The following is a 20,348-nucleotide window of genomic DNA, read 5'->3' as shown; positions in this document are numbered from 1 at the left end:
GTATCCCTCAAAGACTTTCAAAATCATCTTGTGCATTCCAAGAGGGAAGTTAAAAAACAACACTAGTGTGGATGTGAAGCAGAAATGCAATACTTACACTAATTTAGCATGGCTAGCGTGGATGCATTAAACCATTTGCACTTTAACTAGTTAGACTATAGCTTCTTCAAGTCCTTTAGTGTAGATTTAATACAGAAATGGTCTGAAGATGCTTTTTAGCTCTGGATTAGATGTAGTCTGGGGTGTGGGTTCAGTGCCAGTATAAATGAGGCCAAAAGCTTGCATACAGTTTTTGTGATGTTTTTAGAATAAAAATGGAAAAATCATCCAAACTCACAAGATTTCATCTCCATGTTAAATAAAAATAAAATAGAGCTTTTAAAATTTTGAATCCAACCTGTAACTAAATTAGGAGCAGTTTTAGAACTAAGTATCAGAAAACTTCAACCCTGAAATTCAAAGGAGTTTGAATATTTAGATTTTTGCCTAATCTCTGACAGCTGTGTTGCTGTACAGATTATTACAGGATTTGTAAACCAAGATTTTTAGAAACCACTTTTCTGCTTAATTGTAATTTAATTTATTTTTGAAGAGGTATTTAATTGTGTTATATGCCATGTGCATAGAGATTGGACACTTTTTCATTCCAGCTTAGTCCTTTTCAGTGTGATATTTTGAGAGCACAAGGAAGATATGAACTGCTAGTGCATGTATTATTCCTGGATAAAATGCATTCACTACATTCAGGCTTCTCAGATAAGTGGCTTATATGTAGAGAATTGAAAGATTTGAAAAAATACATTCTGACTGGCCTTGCACCAAGCAGAAGAAAGAAGGAAACTCTACAGCTTGCAGCATAGTTCTTGAGAGCAGTAATAAGGCAAACAAAATGAGATGCATAAATGGAGCTGCCGGATACAAATCAGGGGAAATTACTTATAAAACTCTTGTGAATGAGGCTGAATTACAAGCACTATTCATATTTCTGGCCACTTTCTGCTGTAGAGGAAGATTACTGAGAAGGAAAAGTAACAGAGGAAGCCATTCAGGATAATATAAGAACTTGAGGCTCTGAGAGTAGCTATTAAGAAGGTTAGTGAAAAGTCTGTTTTCTATAGAAGAGCAGTTGGCGGGGGGCAACTCTAAGGCATTGGAGAAATTCTATACATCTTACAAGATTGTTATGAACTAGTGTATTACAGAGACAAAAAGGACAGAAATTAAGTGTTACACAGTATTTTTAAAATTCTTCATGCATACATTAACTCAGGAGTACATAGAGAAGTTGGTGTACAGAATGTAGCTATATGCAATATTTGTATTTCTGTGCACTCTAAACCTTTCAGATTCAGCTGTCTGCAAAGGCAGCTGTCATTTTGTAGTATGAAGTAGGCGAGCCACCTTACAAAGACCACACATACTGTGTTCTCACTGGAAGACTTAAATTTTCCTGTTTCCTATTTTGTTGTTTCCCCTCATCTAAAATGAATTAATTCTCTAATTCCTCCTCCAAATACTTAAGCACGTGCCTCTTTCAAGTATGTGAAAATTCCTCCTGACTTCAGATTACTCATGTACTTAAGTACACTGTTGAATTTGGGCCTCAAACTGAAAACAATTGCTTGATGGGTATGGAAAAAATAACCAAAAAGATGGCCTTGCTGGATTTAAACAAGTATAAACAGATGGCAGAGGGAGTTTTTAGGATGGATTTCACAGCAGAGATGAGGATTGCTTGGCATAGAAGGGAAGATGATGTCCTAGTTAGGCAGCTTGTGAGCTGAGACTACTTCCTTTCATGAGGGCCAGTATTATTGCCTTGTTTCCTTAAGGCCTGCCATCCCCACTCCCCATCTGTCTGCCAGTCTGCACATGTTATGTTATACTTGGATTGTGGTAACAGCTGTCATTTGGGGGCAAGGACTGTCATTTGTCCTGTGTTTGTACAGCACCAAGCATAATTAGAGAGGAATTAACAGAGGAAAGATAATTAATTCTTAAAAGAAATTCAAGTGGTACTTAGTGGGAAGCTACTTGGCTCAGTGGTTATGAGCACTGATGACATCTGGGTTCTGTTCCAAGCTGTGCCATTCATTTGCTGTGTTACCTTAGGCAAGTCACTTAATTGCTCTGTGTCTGTTACACTATTTCTAAAAAGGGAATAATTATATTTAAACACTTTTGTAAAGTGCTTTGAGACTTACAAGTGAAATGTGTTGTATAATGGCTAAATATTGTTGTTAATTCCTATCTACCACATAGCAACATCAGTAAAGGAGGGCCAGGGAAATATATATAATAATTGATATGCTACACTAAATATCCAGTTTGTCCATATGTGAGTGGGAAGTTTTAGGGTTTATCATCCAAGTTGTATTAATATTAGGATGCTAATAAGATACTGAAAATGAAAAGTTAGCTGCTGTGGCTTCACTGCTATTGTTATTCAAGCTAGCTAGATCAAAGCTATCTCAGACATGTCTAGGTGTAGTGCAGTAAGGCCTCTGATTGCAGTGTAGACAGAATAAGAACCTGTTACTACAGTTAGTTAACAGAGTTACTTCTTTAGTTCAGGATGACTATGCTGTATTGCTGTAGGTCTTGGGGTCCTGTTACTACAGATAATGTTGCTGTTTGTCATTCAGGGTGGCCTTGGGTTGGTTTGTTTTAATGAAAATATGCCTTCCTCTGGTGCATTTAGCATTGATAGTTTTTGTGGAAGAAGAGTGGCAGGAATTTGAAAACCCAGGGACAGCACTGGAGCAATCCCAAAAACAACATCAGTGCCTGAGGGAATAAAATCTAATACAATATTCAGAAAGTCCGGTGGTTAAGCTAAATCAGCCTCTGACACATCTGTGCAATCAATATATAAGGATACCACTTACCTTGGCACAACTCCTGAAGAAATCCATTTTCAAATGTATTGTATACTTCTACAATGCCTGATGCATAAATATGATTTGGCCTAAACTGTCTTACTCATCCCTCCACACAGTACAGTCCCTGGCTTTACATATATTTTTGTTCTCAGGACAAAGATAATGTAATGTCTTCACTTCACTTCTGTTTTTTAGTTAATTTCTCTATACTATATGACACTTATGTTCTAAAAGTGAAGTGTCAGATTTTATGTCCGTAAGATCGTCTTCAAGGTTTTTTTTTTAAGATAGCAGTGCTTATCATTCAATAAAAGAAGTGACAGTGTGTATTAGCCATCAGGGCTGGCTCCAGGCCCCAGCGTGCCAAGCGTGTGCTTGGGGCGGCATGCCGCGGGGGGCGCTCTGCCGGTTGCCAGGAGGGCGGCAGGTGACTCCGGTGGACCTCCTGCAGGCATCCCTGCGGAGGGTCCGCTGGTCCTGCGGCTCCAGTGGAGCATCTGCAGGCACGCCTGCGGAAGGTCCACCACAGCCGCCAGACCGGCGAGCGGCAGAGCGCCCCCCGCGGCGTGCCACCGTGCTTGGGGCAAAATGGCTAGAACCGGCCCTGTTAGCCATTGCAATGAGAACAGCAGCATGCTAAATTATAAGTGCCTGGTGTGTTATTACTGTCTAGTATAGTCACAATACCCACTTTGGTTTTGATCCGGCAAACACTTAAGCAAATGTCTAAACTTTATTCACATGAGTAGTACCACAGAATTCAATGAGACTATTCATGCAAGTAAATTAAACACATGCTTCAGTGATTGTCAGATTGGGGTTTTTAGTCTTTCAAGATCACTTTCCTGCTCTTGTTTATTTTACATTTTGTTTTAGTTGCAGCTGTTAATTTGGCATCCTAAACTATATGTTGCTAAATAATATATAAAAACAGAAATCTAAAAGCAGGGATACAAGTTTTAACAATGCTCCAACAAGAACATGGAGATTAAAGATACACTAAAAATACTTTGGATTTAACTGGCCACCAATGGGAAATGTGAAAGAACACAATTTAATTCCCTCCCTAGCCCTGAAGAAATGTCGGGGGAGAAGAATTAGTCATACATTATGTTAAGCTGGTTTCATTGCTGCAGAATTAATGAAAGATGCACTACACTGAACCTTGGCATTTCATTACACACAGGAAGTCATATACTTACATGAGGGAAATCAATGAGCGTAAGACAGCCAGATAGCACTGCATCTTTAAAACATGCACAGAGGCCAAAATTACTTTATTCATCTTCAGTCAGATGTACATAATGCAGAGGCTGTGACCCTTATCTTATCAAGCTATGCTTTTTTAAAATTTCACAATATGATAAGGATGGTAATTGTTTTCCTTCTAGAGCAGAAACACTGTGAAATGAGAGAGGCAGACAAAAACAAGGCTCAAAGAAAAAATGTTTACTGAATTAAATGTATAGTTTTGTTGGCTGCAATGTGGCCTTCCTCAACAGAAAACTCTGTGCAGCATCTGCTTGTTGTGGTCAGAATTGGGGTGTGCATCCCTTATTCAATAGCTCGGTCTGTATTTTTCAAACCAGAATGATAAAAGGCAGGAAATGAGCTATTTGCTGTTACTGATTATTATTTGATACAAAATATTGTGGAGGGGGTTCTTGCTATTTTTTTTAAATCCTCACCTCTTATCAAGTGAGGGCCTGATCCTGTAAGGTGCTGCCTGGTGTTCCTACTGAATTCTTATGCAGGAAATGTAAACTTCTTCACCAGAAGACACTTTTTTAAGAATCTGGAGAAACCTCCTGAAAAATGATGCTAAATAAATCATTCACTTCAGGATTCATGCCAGAGAAAAATGTATAATTAAAATGTTGACACTTAAACAAGGCAAAAAATGTACATATTTAATTTGTAGTACATAAAGAATATTCGGAATATAATATTATTAATGTCTACAATGCTACAGCTGCAATTAGTCTCTGAGCAGCAAACCAATGCATCATATAGAACACTGGTGAGATTTACAATACCATGTATTAAAGATGAGTTAAAATGTGATGCCAAGCAAAAATTAAACAAAAGAGGTTCATGGAATGATGAAGGGGCAAAAAAAACAGATATGATTATAATAAATTAAATGCCTTTCAGTTCTTGGGGGTTCCTACTGAAGTGCAAAGAAGAGATAGTATAGGCATCAGGAACAGGTTTTAGCCTGAGTCCACAAATTGTGTAGCCAACCAACCAGGCCACAGTACAGCCCTTTGTCTTGCCCATTTAAATCATGAGTTCTTCAGGGTAAGAGCTGTCTCTGCCTGTGTGTCTGTAAAACACAATGGATCCCCAATCTCTGTCATGGCCTCTAGGTGCCACCATACTGCATCGGGGGGGGGATAGCTCAGTGGTTTGAGCATTGGAATGTTAAACCCAGAGTTGTGAGCTCAGTCCTTGAGGGGACCACTTAGGGATCTGGGACAAAAATCACTACTTGGTCCTCCTAGTGAAGGCAAGGGGCTGGACTTGATGACCTTTCAAGGTCCCTTCCAGTTCTAGGAGATAGGTATATCTCCTATTATTAATTACATTAATCAAATAACCATTCATGAGGCGCAGACATATGGCTGTTAGCATACTGATTCACAACATGACTGACCAGTTGCAGGGTAATGCCAAACCAAACAGAATGATCCACATATCTGTTGCTTGCCACTCTAATGGATTATTAGTCTCATGGTTTCAGTTACTATACAGCTTGCAGTGCAATAGTCTAGTTTGGGAACTGGGAGTATGCTTGCATTTCTTCCTTATCCATACATGGGGAATGGCCAGTAGATCTGAATAGCAGTGAATCCACCTCCTTTCCCTACCTTGCCAACCAATCCTGCTGTACACTCACACTCAGGGATAACCCATGAAACTTGTCTCCTAGGTGTGCATCTCTCTCTGAGTTCTTCCTCTAGTCTCCATTTGTACACAAGATCTAGACCAGTTTTACTGGCATGGGCCCTCCATTTATACAAGTAGATGGCCAGGGTAGAGTGGTGAGGTCACTTCTGTAATTTATCTTATTTTTTCTTTGGTTTGTAGGATGCTCAAAAATAATTATTATAGAACAAAAGCCAAAAAAGACAGATATAACCAGGATGAGGTTCCTCTATCCAGGTGGGCGAAAAGAACTGGATTGATACACGCTGAGAAAGTATGCCGGGTGCTTTCCAAGTATATTGTTTATGCAAGAGAGGGTTGAAGTGCAAGGCTCTAAAGAGACCAGATTTTGAAGGCATCTGTAAGAAAATGTGACAGTGTGTGTGTGTCTCTCTCTCTCGCCTCATGTTATACTCCACGTTTACTGAAAAACCTTTTTATTTTCATGTAGGATCACAGTATTATCTACTGACACTAAAAGTAATCTTAACAGGCCATAAAGCAGAAGCCAAAGCTATTTATTTAATTTTCTGTAAGACATTTCCTGAAACTCCCACATGAAAGGAAAACTCTATCAACAGAGAAGCCAGTAAATGTACACATGATGGGAATACATTCTAGGTCTTGTTTTCAAAGTGCATTGTAACACAATTAAAGAAGTAATTACTTCTGCCTATCTGTCTCCTCAGGATGAACAGTTGGTGGCACTGATTATTCAATGTATCTCACGGATCCTACCTGAGAAAAAGAATCCACAGCCTTTCCAAAAGCAGTTTTGAAGAACTGAGCCAGAAGCATGTGCACTATAATTTTTCACTGCATTATAATAAAGTGAATGTTTTCTAAATGTCACAGTTTAAATTTCATGGGGCATGAAATCTACTTTAGAAATGAAAGTTAGAGCCCTTTTCCAAATAAGAAGGCTAATCTTACAGTCAAAAACACTTCATATTCCCAGACATTATTAACCATAGAGTGCTGCCTGCAAAATAACACTATCTGGCACATTAAAATGGAATTTGCTTCTATAATTATGTTACCAAATATTTTAAATAGATAAGATTGCAAGGGAAATGTTAAATGTGCACATTAATAGCAGTTCCATTTACTAATAATAAATCTAAATGCCCTTCATTTTTACATGTTAATGTTAATACAAATACTAAAAGATTACTTCTAAAGAAAATGATTGTGGACTAATCATGATGTTTAATGTCAAATGATTACACTTCATAGTAATCTCAGGAAAGTTCAAAATTAAATGCTTTCACCCTCTTTTGAATTATTTTTGTTAAAAAAAAAAAGAGTATGAAGAATACAAAGAATTTGTGGTGCTTCTCGGGGGTACTCTTGCTATCACCTACCTTTAGCCTAAGGAAGTGTTGTCTGTGCCTAACAGGGGTCATCTCCCCAGCCTCACTGGCCACAGGCAATACAAGCACTCACCTTTAGGCCTTGCCAGCCCCAATGTTACTCTACAGGTTAGCAGTTGGCACATCCCAACCCTTGAACCTTCACGTGAAACTCCTCAGTATCACAAATTTGCTGCTTCCAAAGAAACAGTACAACCTAGCTTACAAGTTCCACCCAATCACCGTGCTACTTAACTCACAGCACTTAGATACGTTTGGATGTTTGTTTGTGGGGCCTAGTGGATAGAGCACAGAAATGTGGCTCAGGAGACCTGGTATTTATATTAGACTCTGCCATGGCCTGCTGGGTGACCGAGGGGAAATAACTTCATTTCTCTATGCCTCAAAATGGGAATAATGATCTTGAGATCCTTTCTAATGCTTTTGGAGATCTATGAATAAAAAGCACTATATAAGAGGTATTTCCCAGATCTCTGGTATGCAAATTTAGGTCCTGATCCTGGAGACACTTATGCACATGGGTAACTTAACAAATATTTGTTTCAAGACACTACAACTAATCAAAGCCCCAATTTGCAATTGATAACATTCTGTGTCCATGCAGAGTCCCATTGACTTGGTGCAAGTGCAGTAGTCTTGTATATTGCAGCGTCAGGACCCGTGTGAATAAAATTACTCATGTACATAAGTGTTCGCAGTATCAGAAAATGAACAGGAACCAAAATTTGTCTATGAAAACAAATCAGTTTAAATCACAAGCTTATAAATAAAAGCTTTAAAGGTGGCTTTCATTTGGATGAGACACTTGGTATCTTGGAGTCAGGGTATTCTTAATGGGCTTCTTTTTTGTTTAGTTTGGTTTCAGGATTTTTGTGCTTACAGAATGTAAGCATGTCCAGTTTTCTTGAACTCAGCAGGAGCAAAACTGCATGCAGGTACTCTTTTTAACAGATGCCTCTGACCACATACCACTGATCTGTTCCAAGAAAGAGTTATGTGTCTTTCCCCAGGGCCCCAAATACACTGTATGCAAAATGCAGACTGTGACTAGAGTGCTACTAATAGTGCCCTGTCACACAATTCAACACCCAATATTTCACTGAGATATTTTTCTTGACTCCAGAAGAGATCTTCTTTGCTGCCCACAGGGGGTTGAAGTTCTACTGTGGGTTCCTGTACCCTTCGAAACTGGCCTTCCATGGAACACTAGTAAGGGTCTTCTGCCTTCCACCTAAAAAAGGTGCACTTGGAGAGTAGAGATTTTCCGCACAGCTCTATCTCAGCCCATTGGTCATCACAGTAATTACATTCCACAGATATTTCCTCCAGTTTAATTTGCTTCTGATTTGTATCTACCCACATGAATTGTCCCTCTACAGCTACAATCTCAAGATCCCTGTCTTTCCCTGATTTTATCCTGCTCCCTGTCTGAGACTATCAGAGCATGTTCACCCTCCAAACATCCTTAGAGGCACGTTCTTCATCCTGTTCCCTGTCCTCCGCTTGGTCCCCCTGGGAGTTGCCTGATGCTTTGCCCTCCATCGCCTCTAGGTGTCTTTGATCTAGCACTCCCTGCTTCACTGCCCTTGATCAAGTTTTCCTCCTCCCCACAAATCCTATAGTGTAGGGGGTAGGGAAGGAAATACCAAAGAAGCCACAGTAGCATTTAACTTTAGCAAAGAGAACTACAAAAAAATGAGGAATTTAACAGGAACAGCCACAAGAGTGAAATGCCTGTAAGCCGCATGGAAACCTTTTTAAAACATCATAATAGAGGCTCAAATTAAATGTATACCCACAATTTAAAAAAAAAGAGTAATAGAATCAAAAAAATGCCAGAATAACTAAACAGAGTAAAAGAGGTAGTTAGAGACTAAAAGGCATCCTTTATAAACTGGAAGTCAAAAAAATTGAAAGGAGCATAAACTCTGGCAAGTCAAGTGTAAAAGTATAATTAGGCAGGCCAAAAAAAAAAAACAGAATTTGAAGAGCAACTAGCAAAAGGCACAAAAATTGATGGTAATTTTTTTAAGTACCTCAGAAGCAGGAAGCGTGACAAACAGTCAACGGGACCACTACAGAGAAGCCCATTACAGAGAAGCCAAATGAATTCTTTGCATCCATCTTCACTGCAGAGGATGTAAGGGAGATTCCCACACATGAGACTTTTTTTTTTTAGGTGACAAATCTGAGGAACTGTCCCACATTGAGATGCGAACGGAGGTGGTCTTGGAACAAATTGATTAATTGAATTGTAATAAGTCAGTAGGACCAGATGATATTCACCCAAGAGTTCTAAAGGAACTCAGATATGAAACTGAAGAACTACTAATTGTATTATGTAACCTATAATTTAAATCAGCTTCTGTATCAGATTTCTAGATAGCTAATGTGATACTAGTTTTTTTTTTAAAAAGCTCTAGAGGTGATCATGGCAATTACAGGCCGGTAAGCCTAACTTAAGTACCAGTTCACTTAAATGATAGTACAGAACAGAATTATTAAACATATAGGTGAACATGATTTCTTGGGGAAAAAATTTGTAAAAGGAAATCATGCCTCACCAATCTATAAGAATTCATTGAAGGCATCAACAAGTATGTGGACAAGGCCGATAAAGTGGATATACTGTACTTGGACTTTCAGAAAAGCCTCTGACAAAGTCCATCACCAAAGGCTCTTAAGCAAAGTAAGCAATCATGGGATAAGAGAGAAGGTCCTCTCATGGATCAGTAACTGGTTAAAACAAATGGTCGGAATAAATGGTCAGTTTTCAGAATGGAGACAAGTAAATAGTGGTGTTCTCAGAGATCTATACTAGGACTCATGCTGTTCAATTCATTCATAATTGATCTGGAAAAATAGTAAACAGTGAGGTGGAAAAGTTTGCAGATGATACAAAATTACTCATGATGATTACATCCAAAGTAGATTAAGAGATCTCACAAAACTAGGTTGCTGGGCAACAAAATGATAGATGAAATTCAATGTTGATAATGGCAAAGTAATACACATTGGAAAACATAATCCCAACCATGCAGGCAAAATGATGAGGTTTGAATTAGTTGTTGCCACTCAAGAAAGATCTTGGAGTCATTGTGGATAGTTCTCTGAAAACATGCATTGAATAGGCAACAGCAATCAAAAAAGATAAAACTGTTATGAATCATTAGGAAAAGGATAGCTAATAAGATAATAAATATAATGCCTATATATAAATACATGATATGCCTACATTTTGAATACTGCATGCAGTTCTGATCACCCCATCTCAAAAAAGATATATAAGAAATTGAAAAGGTATAGAAAAGGGAAACATAAATCATGAAGGGTATGAAATAGCTTCCACATGAGGAGAGATTAAAAAAGATTTGGACTTTTCAATTTGGAAAAGAGATGACTGAGGCAGGCTATGACCAAGGTCTGTAAAATCATGAATAGTGTGGAGAAAGTGAATAAGGAAGTGTTATTACCACTTCTCTTAACACAAGAATGAAGGAGGTAGGCCCATCAATGGCTGTTAGCCAAAGTGTCCCTAGCCTAGGATGGTGTCCCTAGTCTCTGTTTGCCAGAAACTGGGAATGAATGACAGGGGGTGGATCACTTGATGATTACCTGTTCTGTTCATTCCTTGTGAAGCACCTGGAATTGGTCACTGTCGGAAGACAGGATACTGGGCTAGATGGACATTTGGTCTGACCCTGTATGTCCGTTCTTATGTTCTTAGGGGTCATTCAATGAAATTAATAGGCAACAGACTTAAAACAAACAAAAGGAAGTATTTTACACAATGCACCTGTGGAACTCCTTGCCAGGGGATGTTGTGAAGGCCAAAACTATAACTGGGTTCAAAAAAGAATTAAAAGTTAATGGAGGACAGGCCCATCAATATTTATTAGCCAAGATGGTCAGAGATGCAGCCCCATGCTCTGGGTGTCTCTAAGCTTCTGACTGCCAGTTGCTGGGACAATGGGTGGATCACTTGATAATTGCCTTGTTCTGTTCATTTCCTCAGAAGCATCTGGCATTGGCCACTGTCAAAAGACAGGATATTGGATGAGAGGACCAGTGGTCTGACCCAGACTGGTCTTTTTATATGTTCTTATGAGTCCCTTAGGGCCTCAATGTTCTATCTATCTGGCCTCAACCATAGTATGGCCCACTATGTAATTTTCTATGCAAAAGCCCTGGGAGGTACCCTGCCATTCCATTGGCTGTTCTGAATTTTTGGCAGAATTCCTTCACTGACAGACTGGCCCTGTCCAAGATAGTGGCCTTCAGCATATCATAATCCTTGGCTTGGTGTTTGCTCAGGATCATACAGGCTACCTGAGCCTCTCCAGTCAGATAAGGGACTAGCTGAAGTGCTTGTGCATCCTTATCCCATCCAGCACTAGCAGCCACCTTCTCAAAGGTGGCTACTAAAAGCAAAAGGGGGCCATGGAGTCATCTGACTAGCCCCAGGCTCACCATTCAATTCCCTGTTCCCTCATTGGAACTCACCAGCCTGCTCCTTCATGAATTCTTGTAACATTCACCGCTGCTTTGCCTACCAACACAGAAGGGCTTATCTCTCCACCTGCTGGGTCTTCTGCATCTCTCTTTATTGTTCCACTAGCCAGTATGATACATTGTCTGTTGTACCCACATCTTCTGCCTTCATGCAGGTCACGTCTTGAATCTTCATTTCTCAACTGAGCAGGTCAATGCTCCTGGACAAGCCTCAGTGAGTCATGGGGTGTGTCTGTTGCTACTAGAGTGCCACACTATCTGGCCTGTTTCTTTGATCTTTTAACCACAGACACAATACCATGTTGTTACCTTTTCACCATGTGTGTGTTTATTCCCCAGTGCCTCAATCGGTGCAGTAACCAGGGCACTACTAATAGTGCCCTGTCACAGGAAGATGTCACCTGCACCACTGCCCCCTTCATGGCTGCCTCCTGGGTGCCGCCTTAGGTCCAAGGCTTCTACCCATCACCTCTCAGATGGAGGAATGCAGGTTCCTTTTCTCAAGACCATGAAGTTAAGCTGCAATTCCTTCTGCCCGTCATTTCAAACATCTTAGCAAATTTGCACTTATTTCCACACTGGCAGTCCTGTTCTCTCCCTCATGGTCAATGACGGAGTTAACAAGTGACCAGCCAGATTTTACAAAGCACAGTACATCTATTTAGGACAAAAACATTACACAGAAAACACCATAAAACAATCTATACACATACCAAACTTACCAGATGTCACAACAGGGAGACCATGGTAGATTTCAAAGTCCTTTAAACCTTTTCTACAGCAGGGATCCCTCTAGGTCACAGCACCAATTCTCACCTCAAGTGAGAGTGACCCTCCACAATATCAGGCTGGCCACTTAATACAATTCCTAGTTCTTTGTTTTCTTGGCTTCTTGAACCTAGTCAAAACTGGTGTATGTAATTTCCTCCGGGGGGTGTTACTTCTGCAGATTTGTTTACTTCTCTAGGGACTTGCATTAATTGCCCTTTGGTGATTGTTTCTGATAGTTCATTCATGCTTAGCAACTCCTCTTTGTCAATGCATTGCTTGTCTTGTTTCAGTAAAGGAATTAACCCCTTCATACCCAATGGGTAACAAAATAAGGTAAGAGGGGAAACTGAGCACATATTTTGCCATAAAAATAAATCAGGTTTCCTACTTCTCCACAGAAGATCATTAGCACCTGTTTCATAAGACTATAATTAATTGTTTGTAATATAACAATGCCTAGAGACCCCAACTAAGACTGGGCCCCATTGTGCTTGGCACTTTACATGCACCTAGTAAGAGACAGTGCTTGTTCAGAAGAACCTACAATTTAAAGAGATGAGACAAGCATCATTACCCTCCTTTTTACAGCTGGAACATCAAGAGCTTGATCCAGTGCTCATTCTTGCAATATTTCTATTGACTTCAATGGGTATTGAATTGTGCCCTCAGTGACATGCCTGTAGCCACAGAGGAAATCTGTGATAAAGCCAGGAATTAAATGTAGTCTGCTCAGATTTTATGTCTAATGACTTAGTCAAAAGACCATCCTTACTTTCTCAGTTTCATGCATTCAAAGCTTCTGTGTCAATTTAACATATGTGCAAATAAAAGAAAAGAAAAGAAAACACGGCATCTGATATGTGATAATACCCTCCCTAGCGACATGAAGTCTGCAGAAAGACAGAAAGCTAGTATGACCTCTGACATGGATCAAATAGTATGTGCTGGCATGTCACAAGGTAGCTGTAAGTTACAGTAGCTAAAAATATGTTCAAGATTTCAGATTAAGGAAAGTACACTCTTTTGTTATTTGAAGCATTTTAAAATTGCAATGCTTTCCCACTACTGCGGTTACAAGGTTATTGTACTCTGCCTACCTACTGTACTTCTTTGACGTTTATGGTAAAATACCCTGTTGTGACAATAAATTTGCTTGTGACATGTAGATCTTTGTTTCCCAAGATCCAGTCTTATCAAAAGGGAGCAGGTGAACTTTTGATATAGAGTAAAATTGAATGTCCAATTAAACAGCACTGTCTTTTTATTATGTATTGTCATTCCTACTGTATTCATTGCTACATCACCTAAGAAAGAATAAATGGAGTGCATAAGAAAATCACTTACAGCCTGGCTTAAGACAGGAATATTGCAAGCAGGCACTGTACAAGTTTCACCCACACATCTCCGCCTGGCTACTGCAATCCTGGCCTGTAGCACACTATTGTTCAAATGCTTGGGTATCCCCAGCACAAAGAGTCACTGATGCTTCATTGTGCTAAATTGTGTGATGACTAATGTGTACAAATAAAAAGAATACAACAAACTCAGTTTTGCTTGTGGCCTAGGTGAGGTTTTGAACTTAATCCCAAGAGGTGAAAGGTGAGTTCTTACCCAGGATGAACTAACAACTATAAATAGCATCTGTTCACTTACAGATATTTTGTGGAGGTGGTAATGGAAACAAAGGAGTGCAGATGCTGCAAAAGAAGCAGATAAAACTACATCAAACCTGAGGTTTCTTTAAGTGTTTGGATAGGATTTTTGTAGGGTGGAGTAAGGAAATGCTTCTGTTTGTTTTAAGCCTAATAGGATGTGGCTGCATTTCCTCTCTGATATTCCAGATATGCCAGAAGGAGGACTTGTTTATATGCTCTATGAATAAAGAAAACAAGAGCTTTAACACCAAATTAGGGGTCATATCTAGGGTCTCAATAAAATACTACTTTTATACAATGTTTTAGACTGTAAGTAATTTCCTAAGTGTTAATATTCCAGATATTAATTACCAGTACTTATTACAATTCTTCCTTTGTGAATCTAAAACCACTACTTCACAAAATAAACATAACGGACCTGCTCCATGGATGATGTAAATCCGTTCATGTCACCTGAGGATCTGGTCCAATATTTTAAAGACATTATGTCAGAGAGGATCATTCTTTACTTCACTGTCCATGGTGTCTACTCTAAGGGAGGCAGACCACTGGTTCCTTACAGTCTTTCAGACAAAGTTATATTATTAAATTGAAATGTTTTAAAATACTCTTTGAGCTTTGCAGTATTTCATAGTGGTAAAGAAAAATCATGAGCATAATATGGGCAATACCAATGCTTAAAAGACAAGCAAAACTACAGAAGTAGGAAGATAGATTAGGTTCCAGATTTGAAATCCACTTCCTTCTCCTTGGTCAGTTAAAGCAAGTGCTAACTAAATCTATTCCTACTTAAAGAAAGTTCCATTTCCCATAACATCACCCTGGAAGTTGAATGGAGAATCAGGCCCATTATTGCATTTATTATTTATTTATTTTACTTTCTCTTGCTAAGAAATTATTTCAGGTGGAATGAGTCCTCATGTCAAAAACATTCTCATCATGGTCTCACATAAAAAAAGGACTTATCTTCCTCATATAATTGATGTATTAACTAGATGCTGCAGGAGACACTAGGATGTCTGGAATATCCCTCATATTTAATATTCGCAAAAGGGAGTTACATTAATTAAGTGTAATCTTGTAAACACCTTGAGAGCCATTATTACCTAATGGATAGGGCAAAAGACTGGGAGTCAGGGTTTTACTCCCAGTTTCGCTAACCTGCTCTGTGACCTTGGGGACGTCATTTCACCTCTCCATTTCCCCTCCCAACCTTTTTTCTGTATGTCTTGTCTATGTAGAGTGTGACCTCTTCAAGACAGGGACTGGGTCACTGTATGTTTGACCAATGCCTAACAAAATGAGGTCTAAGTCTCTGTAGATAATTAATCATAGTAAACACAAAAACAGGTCTTTAAATATCACACTAGAAGAACACATCTGAATATGTTTGATGTTTGAGAGATACCATAAATGGAAGATTTTAAAAGTATTGTATTTTAGAGACCTTGGAGGGCTTGTGGACCCTAATATAAGCAACAGATGTTCTAAAAAAAATCACTAGTGCAAATATCAATATTTTTTAAAAGTCCCTTTACCACTGTAGTTTACATGGCAATTGAGAAAAATTGTATATCAGCTGGAAAATATTATAAAACACCACTTCACCTCCCAGATAGAAGGGATCCCTACAGTCATATATATGCAGTCATAACACATCACATTTTGCAACTGATTATAACTGATGCCAAAAGAAAGTGATAGCAGCTTCTCTGCAATATTGGGACTTCACTCAAGCATACTGATCCCAGCTTTGATATAGCCTGGAGTTTAGGATGAATGCATTTTGATTCCAGGATTATATACCTGCCAACAACATGGAAACAACTTCTGTCACTGAGAGGAACTGCTGCTTCTGGTAAGAATGATGAGCTCAGTGGGAACACAGTTGTAAACAGTAAAGATGCCAAGAAACATTAAGGAAAGTATTTTTTTTAATTCCTTTCTTCCTAGCATTCCTCTTCCACCCTTTCCATCGTTCCTCATCTCTACAGCATAAACGCTTGAGCAGTTGTTCAAACTAAGCTTGCCTGCTAATGAAACCAACCGACCAAGGTGGCACTGAAGAATGAACTCTTGCTACAACAGCATGAAAAATTGAGGGAGAACCTCCTCCCCGCTTACACTTACTTTAACCCATGGCTGAACACACACATAGAGGGCAACATTTGGCCATATATGTAAATGCCAGCAAAACCATCTCATGTAGAACCATTGTAATAAGTTACTGGAGACTGTGCTGGAAGCAAAGTGTTCTAAAGATACACCTAGTGATTACTGAAGAAGGAGATGGATTAATGATAACAGCAGAAAGGTCACAAAATGGTGGGATGAATAGTCTGGTCTGGTCATATTCCAGAAATTGTTTATGTTGTTATGAATCCTGAATTTTCCACTATAGACTAAGTGATTTAAAGACCTATGTACATCAGTTCGTGCTACTCCATCATTTGAAATCAGTCTCTTTCTCTCAGGGATTCACAAAGTCATTTTTTCTTAACCTTTTGTAATAACTTTTTACCTATCTTTAACATTTTTTTCAGTCTTTCCCATATATTTAATGAAATAAAAAGGTTTTATTGCTTAAACTCATTGCAAAAAAGGCTGCAGATGGATGGAACTTATATTTATTTCAAATTTAATATGCATTTTTGTAACTATGCAGAGTAGTATTACAGTTCAGTCTGGAGATTGGGTCTTGAGTTTAAAACAATTCCCCATTAAGAGAGAATGCTACAGTCATGTTACCTGCAACACAAAGTTTTGTTCTTATTTGCATAAATAAAAGTGCTGGTCGTCCAAGGAACTTCTGAGGATTGAACTGTGGCAATGCTAATATTGTTCACTCCATTTTATTGCCGATTCCTGTCCTAGAGCAATCATTTCATTTTTTCAGGAGTCACAACTTAAGTTGCCATGATACTTGTTTTTGTTTTTTAGTTAGTTTAATCGAGCTGAAGGAACGCAATCAAAATGAGATTCCAGATTGCAACAGATTGCTAACAAAACAATCATTCACAGGAAATAAGGCATATAACTGATTGTGGAATTTATGATTCTTCAATGTGTGTCTTAATGACATTGCTAAATTTGCCAATTGCTTGCTAAATTCACCAGATCAGTGTTACCACAAAATTCGTTCAAAATGGATTCACTTCGACGTTTTTAGTTGTTGTTTTGGTTTGGTTTTGAGTGGGGGGGAGGAGGGGAGAGACAAGACTATAGAGGGTAAGAAAAAGAATTCCAAGTATAATGACCTCTATTAAATCACTAAAAGAGTCTATTTCAGTTTCAGAGTACTATAAGAAATTTGAATCTAATCATCACTTTAAGAGATTTTGTTCACTTGTAAGAGAAGAGGCCTCATCCATTACATTCTCAACAATAATTATTATATAAAATGATCAGGCTGCTAGCTACACAAGAGGAACATGTCATGCATACAAATGTCACCATGTATCCTTGATTCCTAACAATAATAATCATACTAATATGTAATGCCCTTGGATAGTGCTACATATATGACAATCTGATTAGTAAGGACATGGGAAATGGTCAAGAAAGGAGACTGAACTTTCAAAGTAACATGCCTGCTGTCTTGCAGTATATGCAACGTAATTTGTTCTTTAAAAAATAGTGGTATAGCAAAACTGTAATACAGCAATGGAATATAAATTGTTTAGAGTGTAGCATCTATGGAAGTTTCTTCTAATTCCTACTGCTTAATTCCTACTGCTCCGTTGATCACATTACCAATGTGTTAAATGACCTCATGGACAGACACACACATATTTAAATGTCTATGAATGATTGTTATGCATATCTGTGATAAACAATAGAATGCTGTACAATAAGGGTAAAGCTTGTCTGTGCAACAGACAGAGATTTCTCTGGGGATGACCCAGGACTTTAGAATGAACTCCCACAGCTCTAAGTACCACAACTTCTCTCCTTTCCTCCCTCTCCAAGTGCAAGGCACACTTATTTGCCCTTGTCTTCTCCAACATATAGTAATGTGTATAATAAAAAATAAAATCCAGAACACTCCACTGCACTTACTTCTCCTCCTGAGGAGAGGATGAGAGAGCAAATATTTGATAGATGTTGATGATGTGCTTTATACACCACTGCAAGGTGCTCAGGTGCTAGAATGACAAGCCTGGAATAAGAACCTAAATAGAATGGCATAGAAAAAACCCACACAGGAATAGTCTGATAAACCTGGAATATATTATTATTTGCAGCAGCAACTGACCAATTTAAATGTAACTGTGTACAATCACAATGAAATGTTCTTCAGAGTGATGTTCATATCATTTTCCTGCCACTTTGATTAACACACACCTTCTGTGTTTGCCTTCAATTAATTGACTTGTCTTTATTGGTGCTCTTAGTAAAAGTGTGTAAGAATATGTGCCTCTGTTATGTTGCTTGGCTTGTACAAGCCTTGATAATGTCTGTCACGTTCATAGATTCCAGTGCCAGAAGGGACCATTGTGATCATCTAGTCTAACCACATGTATAACACAGGCCATAGAACTTCCCCAAAATAATTCTGACCTAGAGCAGATCTTTCAGAAAAATATCAAATTTTGATTTCAAAGTTTTCAGTGATGGAGAATCTACCATGACACTTCGTAAATTGTCCCAATGGTTAATTACCCTCACTGTCAAAAATGTATGCTTTATTTCCAGTCTGAATTTGTCTAGCTTCAACTTCCAGCCTTCAACTTCCCTAACTTTACTATGGAAAGTATATTTGGAATACCTTCCTCAATCCGTTCCTTAGGTTTAACTGAAAAAATCTTATTTTAAATTATGGATGTTCTATAGCATTATAATCAAACCTACCAAATGAAACTAGACTGGAATCAAATACTCTAATGTATACTAGATCTAGCATATGGCTTCTTGTACATCCAAACAATTACTCTAACACAGAAACATTTTCCTCGTGTTTAACTCAGGAAAACAAAAACATAAGAAACAAAGAGGTTTGACTTCAAGGTTAATGCAGCAGATATGATTTAATCCATTTCATTCCATTCACATTCTGAAGCTGTCTTTTTATTATTATTCTGCTTTGTTTCCATTAATGCTACTTAAAATGCCACAGTTTCAGATGAAATATTTTTTTAACATACAGAAGGTCCTAAACAATACAGATTTTTCTAGAAAATAGGTTAAATCACTTGTTTATATAAAATATCTTTAAATGGTAAAAAATATGTAATCTGAGTCTGCCATCTACTGAAGGAAAGATATACTACAATTCTTCTATTTGGTCACTTATGAACAAAGACACTTTATTAAGAGGTACTATATTACACATTTGGACCCCAATCTTGTAGTCAGATCCTTACAGGCAAACCTCAGTTTACTTCAGTGGGGCTCCGTACAGGTACAAGAGTCTGCCAAGGGAGATCTGACTGTAGAGGCATGGATATAGCAGAAATAAGGCTTCAGTTCCCATACTGTTTAAAAAAAAAGTCCAAATTTGTTCTTGCAGCTCAATTGAAAGTTTAGTCCATCATGACAAATTCCAAGAGCGTGTACATAGTGGTGTCTCATTAGTGTAGGAAGCCAATATAAAACCCATACATTCCCTTAGTACCTACAAACCACAGTAATTATACCAAGTGGTATTTATACCCATGTGCACACACAGGAATAATCAGCAGCCAGAAGGGAGATGATGGTAAAGATCACTTTAAATCCTGGGATTGCATAGACATTGAGCCAGCCCTCACGTAAACTATATGGCTCTAATTTACACTGGTTCCCAGTAGCCCTACAGGGATAGCATAGCTATGCCCTGCTTTCTCTGATTTTGCCAGTGGGGCCATCACTGGCAAGTATAGGACATGCTAAATGGCTCTTTACTACTAGAAGAGCCTCCTACACATGCAGGCAATCTCTCTGTGCTCAGTAAAAACAGATTTTGGGGTGCTTTATGCTATCTGTAATAGTCCCATCAACTGAATGCAGCTTCTGCTTCGTTTTCAGCTTAAGTTTGTAAAAAATCAGTGAAAGCTCATTTAATTCAGATAATACATTGGCACGGATACCATTCCTTTGCACAGGGTCCAGGATTTAAAAGGAGCAACTCTGTGTTTTTTATTGCTTCCCTCATGGTAGGTACCTGATATGTTACCTTGGTTCTGGTTTTCACTCTGTAGTCAAACCTTTCTATAATAACTCATTCTTTATTGACATTTTTCTTCAGA

This window comes from Gopherus flavomarginatus, chromosome 1 (assembly GCF_025201925.1).
Source record: "Gopherus flavomarginatus isolate rGopFla2 chromosome 1, rGopFla2.mat.asm, whole genome shotgun sequence".
In the NCBI taxonomy this organism is placed as follows: domain Eukaryota; kingdom Metazoa; phylum Chordata; order Testudines; family Testudinidae; genus Gopherus; species Gopherus flavomarginatus.
The sequence above is the reverse complement of the archived record's forward strand: the minus strand, read 5'-3'. Positions refer to the sequence as shown.